This window comes from Notothenia rossii (assembly GCF_949606895.1).
Source record: "Notothenia rossii genome assembly, chromosome: 4".
Classification (NCBI taxonomy): Eukaryota; Metazoa; Chordata; class Actinopteri; order Perciformes; family Nototheniidae; genus Notothenia; species Notothenia rossii.
In genome coordinates, this window is record NC_136902.1 from 53,233,424 (window position 1) to 53,242,941 (window position 9,518).

At 40.9% G+C, this 9,518-nt stretch overlaps 2 long non-coding RNA genes across 2 annotated transcripts in view; both read right to left on the reverse strand.

The window, feature by feature from the left end:
- Nucleotides 1-4,508: 4,508 nt before the first annotated feature.
- The window catches only part of LOC307036092, a 105,104-nt gene continuing 100,094 nt past the window's right edge, over nt 4,509-9,518 (reverse strand). The window contains exon 2 of the long non-coding RNA XR_013807272.1: nt 4,509-5,341. This is a non-coding gene — a long non-coding RNA (uncharacterized lncRNA). The remainder of the gene's footprint in view (nt 5,342-9,518) is intronic.
- On the reverse strand, nt 5,447-8,770 carry LOC307036086. The gene is made up of 3 exons (XR_013807266.1): nt 8,545-8,770; nt 7,534-8,154; nt 5,447-7,354 (listed from the first exon to the last, which is right to left on the reverse strand). It is a non-coding gene; the product is annotated as an uncharacterized lncRNA (long non-coding RNA).

Sequence of the window (9,518 nt, forward strand, 5' to 3'; positions counted from 1 at the left end):
CAGCAGCCAGTCAGCATACGAGGGAACCAGCAGCCAGTCAGCATACGAGGGAACCAGCAGCCATTCAGCATACGAGGGAACCAGCAGCCAGTCAGCATACAGATGGAGCGATTCATTTCGGACAGTTTGAAACGCGAGGGCCGTGATTGGTACGTGATCTGCCCTCGCTCAAGGGAAAACCTCCAGCTTGACTTGAGACCGCCCCCGTGATAGATAAATGTATTTATAATGAAGCCAGCTGCAATGGATCATTGATCCACCAGGAGGTGCAGTGGGGTTCCACACTGGAGCTCATGTGAAATAAAGTCAGATACAGTACGCTGGATGTACAGCGGAACTTTGTTAAGATCCATATGTCACGGATATCATACTCTGTGCTAAATAAGAGACATGTAATCATTTACAAAACATCACCATGTTGTTATTTAACAAAATAATGTTGTTATTCGAAAAAAACGAACGGGAGGAAATGCAGCCCGGCTCTCGATTTTTAATCCTAATTTAATCATCATCTTCACCACGATCATTTATGTTTATGTTCGTCGAATTGACATGAAATCACTGACACATATGAATATACTGTATTCAACTTCATTAAAACGTTATTAACGTGCCTAAACTCAGTAATTCACCCAAAATATGTATATTTTAATGGAGTTTCGTCGGTCGATCAGGATCCCAAAGTGTAGCGGAGGGATCCTCATCTGGATGAAGGGTGTTATTTTCCCCATAAAGAACAAGTCGCTGCAAATTATCCCGCTTATTACATGGCCACATTCTCAACAAAGTAACGACATGACTCCCAATATTAATTGAAATGCTTTTATGGATTTAGAAAATGTTTTTATTGATTTAAAAAATAGTTGTATGTATTGATTTAAATTGACATGCATCCGCTAAGAAAAATAGTCCGTTGTTACCGTTTTTTAAACAGTCTGAATGAAACGGCAGCTCTCAGCTGTGTATTTACACAACTAATGGCCCATCAACCACAGCTCTCTCCCCCCCTCCCCCCCTGATCTTTCTTCTCCAGCAGCTACATTAACAGTAGGTTACTCTGAGTGACCATAGACTGTATGTGACAAGCTTACAGTTAGTGACGTAACAAAACCATAAAAGCTGGTGGGTTGAAAGCAATACGGGAGGTAAAAATAACTACAATAATTGTGACTTATTTATTGTGGCTTTTATGTTTTTAGGTATAACATTTTATGTCATTCAGGCTTATAGTTCACCCTTCTCTAAAAGCCTTCAACAATGACAATATTCATTGTAATTTAATAAATCACACATTGTAAAAAATAGCCTACTGTAAGTTAAGAAATCATTTCAATATGTACATCTTCTGATGTAACAACAATAACATTATAAATAGTAACATAGCTGAATATGGTATTGCACATTTAGCTTTGAGTGTTACTGACCTGAGATGTTTTTATTACATGAATTAAGGTGACTGAGGCTTTTTAACATACAGGGATCCAAACTCATCAGGTATGAAAAAGGTGACAAGGATCCGAGCCCCCGGCTCCCCCACCCCACGGAATGACAGAGGATTTTAGCAGTCAGAACAACTAAAGCAGCAGTGTTAATAATAACAGAAACGCCAAAGAGTCACATAATAGAAATATATAAAAGCATTTATTTCAAATTGTGGAGCAGTCAGTTTATAATTTTGGCAGCACTGTTGAGCATTTTGAAAATGTATTTTCATGCCTCTGTGCAAGGCTTAAGTCTTTTTATCTTTATAGCCACATGGTGTAAAGTAACTAAGTTCATAAACTCAACAAGTACTATACTTGGGCACAATTTTGAGATACTTGTACTTTATTTAAGTATTTCAATGTTTTGCTACTTTGTTCTTCTACTCCACTACAGTTCAGAGGTACATGGTGTACTTTGACTCCACTACATGTATTTAATACCTTTAGTTACTTCACAGATCTGGATTAATTAAGTGAAATATAATCAAGTGTTAAATCAGACTTTAGTTCCACCTGGATTAAATCCACAAGCTACCCTGCAGTATACAAAGTCATTCAAACTAGCTGCACCTTTAACAGCTTTGAGAACACTTTCATGATCAATCATTATAAAACATATCATATCTATTGTTCTGAAATGGACCAATCAGCACAATGACTACTTTTACTGTCGCTACTTTCACTATATTTTGATGATAATACTTTTCTACTTTTACTTGAGGAACATTTTTGAATGCAGGACTTTTACTGTAACAGAGTATTCCTACACTCTGGGACTATTACTTTTACTCAAGTACAAGATCTGAGTACTTCTACTTTTACTCAAGTACAATATATATACTTATACCACCTCTGTTTATAGCCTCTGAAAAAAACTATTAGAAATAGAAGGCTAAAGCTAACGTTAGCAGATAGTAACAATGTATGCTAGCTAGCTAGCTCAACGATTCCTTAAATAATATTGCCACAGAAAAACTTTTCAGTTCACATCACGCTCTGCCGCTCCGACAGGGAGCTCTGCTCTGAACACCTGAACGGCCCGTTCTAACAGCTGTTCACCAGCGGTCCAGTCTGTGCCACAGTGACTCCGGACGCACAGTTAATATTAACGAACGCACCCGTAGGTAATGTAGCTGCTGAAGCTAGACCATCATCTCGGAGCAGCAGAGCCTTATTATACATCCATGAGCAGAGCCGACAGGCAGGAAGACTCGTGCACACAGCTCGTACTTCATTATAATATATAAAAAAAGAACACCATGCGTGTCATGATGGCACATACAGCTCACGGCCGCAGATTACTCCGGATCCCAGCCCCCCCCATACCCCAAAAATATTTGTATTGCAGATCTACATGAATTACACAAACGACTTATTTTGGATTCAAAACGGCGAATTTCGCCGAAAGGTGACAAGTTTGCATCACTGAACATAGACAGAGCACAACTGAAACATAACATCTGAAACGATGTAACAACATAATACACTTGTGGGGATGCTTCGGATGTGAGGAGTGAGGGACACGGCTTAGAACGGGCGTGTCGCCTGGCAGGACAGGAGAGTGTGTGCACCAGTCTGCCTTGATCTATGAATTCATGTCCGTGACACTCACTGCTGACCACAGCTGTTTTATAGAAGGAAATTCCTTCACTTCATGAAAGTGTTTTAACCACACACACCTCTACTACACACACATGACGGGTGTTATTTTCCCCATAAGGAACAAGTCGCTGCAAATCATCCCGCTTATTACACGGCCAAATTCTCAACAAAGTAACGACATGACTCCCAATATTAATTGAAATGCTTTTATGGATTTAGATTTTTTTTTATTGATTTAAAAAATAGTTGTATGTATTGATTTAAAAAATAGTTGTATGTATTGATTTAAATTGACATGCATCCGCTAAGAAAAATAGTCCGTTGTTACAGTTTTTTAAACAGTCTGAATGAAACGGCAGCTCTCCCATGGGCGAAGTTTGAACTTTAAGGTTTGGGGTGCCAAAAAATAACTACAAATGTAATGTATAGCTATAGGCTGCAACACAAGGATTCATACATGAAAATTGATCAGGATAGCCTACAGGCTACTGCAGGTATGTTTTCATAACTAATATGCCCAATAGATGAAATTACTATGGCAGCGGAACTCGCCGCAAAATAAAACGGCTGCTGCGGCACATACTGCTGCTATAATTAGGCTATAACACAGAGGTCTGTAGGATCAATGTTCCCCAATGCTCACACACTTTTTAATGAACTCCTGTATAGGCATACTAACTAATAACTGTAGGATATAAGCACAGCAGTTTTATCACATTTTGACCTAATTTCAGCGATGAAAACAAAGCCAACCAACAAAGTAATGACTTTTGTTCACCGTCATCTAGTGATTATGATCTCCATGCATTCAGCGTCTCTGCCCCACAACTGTCAGCAGCGGCCGCTAGCAGGACCGAAGCATGTGAGCACAACGCAAACGGGAGGATTTGGAGGATTTTGGTTTGAGCGTGGAGCGTCTGCTGCTTACTGCAGCTGGCTATCCCCGGATGCAGATGCTGCGCAATTACGCATTTAAGCTCAACAAAACGAAATAATTTGAATGAATGGCTTACCTAGTGCAGTATCAGGCGCCTCTTTTTCCGGCTGGCATAGATGTCCACTATCTTCTCAACTGACAGTTTTGCAGTCAAATCTCCCTCAATGTGCAGCAGGGCCAGATCAGAAAATCTCTCCTGGATCATTGTAGTTCTCAGCCAGTTTCTGATCCTCCTCATTGCTGAGAAACTTCTCTCTGATGTCGCTGATCCAATGGGCAGTGTCAGTGCAAGCTGGAGTAATGGGAAGAAGTTTGGATAGCTCTCCTTGCTCACTTCGTTTTGCAGGTCCTTCAGGTTAATGGGAGATTGGACAGCACATTTTATCAGGTCCATTTCTGCTGTCACCAGCTGTGGATGGACGATCTTTCAGTTTCCTTGTAGCCCTCCCACAGTCTCATGCAGGCCTTGTGTTTTTCACAAGAGCTATGCTTTATCAGCCTCTCAGTTAGCTTACTCCAATATCGCCCGCCTTGTTTAGCTAGTGTGTCTTCCTCCTCTCCAATCTCCTTGGAAAAGTGGCGGCAACAAAAACAAAACACTGCGTCCCTTGAAACCGAGTACTCCAGCCACGGATGCTTGTTATAAAAGAATGCAGAAAAGCAACGATTTCTATCTCCAATTTTGTGTCTTGGGAAAACGGGAAGCACTGGCTGTTTGGGGCCCACACTTTTATCTCCTAGGTCACTGGGAAGTTGACCGCCATCAGAGGCTGTCTCACAGGGATTGCAAGCGGCGGGAGCTGCGGTGCCGACCGGCGCCAAGATGTGGTGGCTGGTCGACGGGCGAGGCGGGACTGGCGGGTCCGGAGCAGGTGCAGCTTGGGTGGCAGCAACGGTGGCGCTGGAACTTGAATCCGAAACTGGAGTTGTTTTGGTTGCGAAGAACCTGCGTATATCCATTTTTTTAGTCTTCTCCTGTCAGGTTTTGGCGGCTGGCAGACTCGACTTGTCTGAATTTGAGTGCTCAAAGTGCGCATGTGCGTGCAGCGTGTGAGGGCGCAGCAGCTGCACAGATCGTCTGTGTAGACTCATTTTTGAGTAATGTTCTGTCTCTGACAGCAGTACACACTGAGACAATATGTTTGTGGATTTAAATGAGTTATGTTTATTGAGTTTGCATTTATTGATATAGCGTTCCAGAGTTATATTTATCTAGGCCACCTACTATCTGTACATCATAACTAAAAAAAAAAAAAAAAAGACTCCGGCCACCAGGGGGTGCCGGGCACCCCGGGAACCCCCCCAAACTTCGCCTATGCTCTCAGCTGTATATTTACACAACTAATGGCCCATCAACCACAGCTCTCTCCCCCCCTCCCCCCTTGATCTTTCTTCTCCAGCAGCTAAATTAACGGTAGGTTACTCTGAGTGACAAGCTTACAGTTAGACACAACACTGTCATTGCAAGTGACCCTCAGTTAGTTGAATTTTATGTTCAACTGCTAAATTCGTTACTGATAAAAAAAGGGCTTCTACTGTACCTAATTACCTTAACACTAGAACCGCCAGAGGTTTTTGTATAGGCCTACCTAAACCCGTCAAATCCCGCTATTAGAATGCAATTTTTAACAACATAGGGTGCTACATAACACACTTTCAGGAAAAGTCACGGACTGGGAGACTTTAATATTTTATTGAAAAAAAGTTACATTGCACACACACAACAACACATCACACAAATTGACCCGATTGGCGGTTCTAGTATTAAATAAACTCACTAATTAATGAAACCAGTTCAATATGCATTATTCTTATTCTTATCATTCTTTATGAGCGCAGAAATAGTCTTAAAATCAGATCTGTTTTTTAAATGAAATCTGACGGCAGGCAGTTAGCTCTGATCACCTATGACAAATGCGCCGCACCTAATCGCTGGCCATTCAGCCACAGACACTGTTTGAAATGGGGGGGAGCTAGGAGGAGCTTGGCTCCCCCGAAGAGGGAGGGAGCTCCCCTGAAGGCTGACTTTGAGATAAATAGGGGGAGCCCAAAACAGTCGTGCATATTTGTGTCACACAGATTAGAAATGTTGAGTTTCTGTAAATAACAGTTCTTGAAATAAATAATAGTTATTGTTCATTACAGTTTCTGAATATTTGTTTTATATTTGTGAATATGTCTGGGTGTTGCCATCTGTATGTGGCGGCGCTGCATTCTTACTTACGTTGCTATGATTATGGCGGTGATGCCGGCGCGGTATTTGAAATGTTCATATTGATATTTTTTTAACTCTGGCTGTGTAATAAAAAAATATGGCAAAACGAAAACAGCCAAGCGTCACAGCTTTTGGATTCACAAGCAAAGAAGCGAAGGAGTCTAAAAATGACAACGTGAACGGAAAACAACTTTTAGTTGACCGGCTGTAAGCGGCGTTAGGGTCGAGTTTGACAGCTCCACACCGAGGGAGAGGCCTGCCGATGTGGAGCCTGAAGAGGCTTCAACAACGGCCACATCCACCGGCATAGTGACACCGTCTGTATTAGTAGAAGAGTGTTTTTATAGCAATTGATCGCATCCGCGCTGCTGCGCCAGTCAACAGAGCGTGCGTGTGACATATTTAGAAGCAGGATGTGCTCTGAAAAATAGGGCTCCCCGAAAGCAAATGGGTAATTCGAAAACTGACAGAGCTCCATCTATACAAATCAAACTGTAGAAGGTGTGAAAGCACCTATTGTTTTAAATAATGGTCGGAAAGTGACCTGTGAGCCTTCTGAATTACCGTGGGACAGCACATTCTAAACTAAAATGTTCAATCAATAAAGTAACATCTTATCTTATCTTAATAATATCTTCATATTAATAATAATTATAAATCATACAGTATGTGTCCGAAAGGGAGCAGGAGGAAGCAAACACAAAAATATACTGCATATTAAAGCAAACGATTGTAAAGGTTAAAGTATGAGCATAACAAATAAAGAAGTGTAATGTAAACATTATAATTATGATTATTTAATATATAAAGACTATATATTATTGAATTACAAGATTAGATATACTTTAGTTGATCTAAAATATTGATGTGTTAAAATGCTCTTCAAAACACAACTGAAAGTCCATGAAACTTGTCTTTCTGTATTTGTGAATGAAGCGCCATCTCCTGGTTAAAACCTGAAATTGAAAATCTGGCAACGCCCTCTTGGAAAATAGTGGGAGGGCTTAACATTCCTCTATACTGGTCTTTGGCTGGTGGTAGGCAGGAAGCTGTAAACTGGAGTGCGAAATTCAGTGCTCCATCTGTACGAGGGAACCAGCAGCCAGTCAAACAGATCTATTAAAAAAATTAAAGAGAAAATTAAAGAGCCAAGAAGGAATCACCAAAAAAGCAAAGTCTGCACTAAGAAAAACCAGGAAGGAAAATGCAGCTCTCAAGAAAACAATGAAAATTAGGGACAACAAATATAAGAAAACGTTTTCAAAAGACCAACTTAAGGCATTAGGCAGACTCACCACAAAGGGGATGAAATGGAGCAATGAGACAATTAAGAAGGCTTAAAAATTCGCTTTGTGTGCGGACCAACGGGTTACAAAACTCTGCAGGAATTGTAGATTCCCCTTCCAGGAATAAGGACACTGCAAAGAAGGATGCAATGTGTTAAGTTTGAGCCTGGTGTGTAACAGCTAACATCACTGCCCCTCCACCTGCCAACATCACTGCCCTCCACCTGCTAGCACCCAGCCAGAGGAGCGCAAACAACAAAAACCTTGGTGGCTCTCTACTCATGTTGTTACAGTTGTCTTGGTTACAGCTCTCAAGTTTTTTTTTTGCCATTTCCACATCTTTAGAAAATATGAAATAAATGAAGTGAAATCAACCTCTTCTCTGGAGAACAAACTTTGATTTCTCTGTCTTGTGAGTTTGCAGTCTTGCAGTTTTGCTCCTCCACCTGTAACATCACTGCCCCTCCACCTGCCATACAGTAGGTTACTAACAAGATTACTTATATAATACAGTGATAGAATACATGTTTAGTATGCTTACTTATATAAAACAGTAGTATTAAACTTACCTTGTGTTTTCACTCTCACTTAAGTCCCTCTCCCTTTGCCATCAATCCAAAATCAGCTGAGCTGCAACATAATACAGACAGGTAATAATCAACATAATCACAAGGACACAATATGGCTCTGCTAAAAACACTCACTCTTACACGCACCAAAGTTATATTTATCTAATATTTAACTCCCTCCACCCCCGCATACAATCCCGTTTAGAAGCCCCTCTTCTCTAATTCAACAACGTTGGACGAAATGACATTAAGAGAACGGAATTTACAATTAAAAGGCTGTTCAACGTGTGTTGCTAACTTGATCCGTTATCCTAGCTTTATCTGTTATCTGTAAACGTTCCCTAAATCTACTAATTTAGGGATAATCCACTGACATCCTTTAATACACATGTTAATTTGAATCAGATGTACTGATAATATCCGCAATATAAATCTTTAAACTTCTTCTTACCTTTAAAAGTCTGTCACGAACGGTCTATTATGCTGCAACTCTACAGCTCTGCTAGCCTTGGCGCTAACTTCCGGGGAACGATTGAGAGGCTCCACGATCCGCCATTGCTGTAAAAAAGTGGTCCATTCGAGTGAACGGAGATGACGTAACTCTCAGTCTATACGGCGCTGGACAAACCCATCCATGGACAAACCCCGTGATATTCCTCAAGCTCTGTGATTGGAGGTTGGAGTGGCAGTGCGGCGAGCGTCCAACATCACTTTGAAATGGAATGGAACCACGTGGTCCAAAACTGGAGTCGGACGGGTCCACCCCCTCCCCGTCACCAGAACTACACATGCTGGCTATTGTGTGTTTGGGTTCCATGTTCTATGGCACGTCTCTACTGGGAATTGTAGTTTTAAAAGACGTTTTCGTATTTCCCATAATAAGAAGTTGCCAGTATTAAACTGTGTACACCCCTAGAGGTTTAGGGGATACGAAACACAGTGGTGTTATCACATTTAAAACATATAATTAATAAATGGGTGAAAATTGCTTATGCCCATAATCGGCAGCATTAGTATACCCACATGACAGCTAAGGTCAGAAGAGCTTTATTTAACAGCTGGTTTTATGTTTGTGACCCCTCCTGTTGTCCATTTATAAGCCTTGAAACATGCACTTGTCAAGGTTCAGAGTCAAATTTTGCAAATATGGCAGTAGCCATCGATCATCTTAAGATAAGATATACTTTATTGATCCCAAGCGGTGCAATTTTTTCGTTACAGCAGCATGTGTAACAGTTGGAAATATGCAGTGGTGTTTATTTGGAAATCATTTAGTATAATCACACAAATTCTATGTTTTATATTTAATAATTCTCTCTTCCTCATTTATTGGATGTTCAATACCTGACAAGGTCAGAGATGAAAAAGGTCAGAGATTAAAAACTTGGGTCGCAGGTTCCTCAACAGTGCATTACAAGACATCTA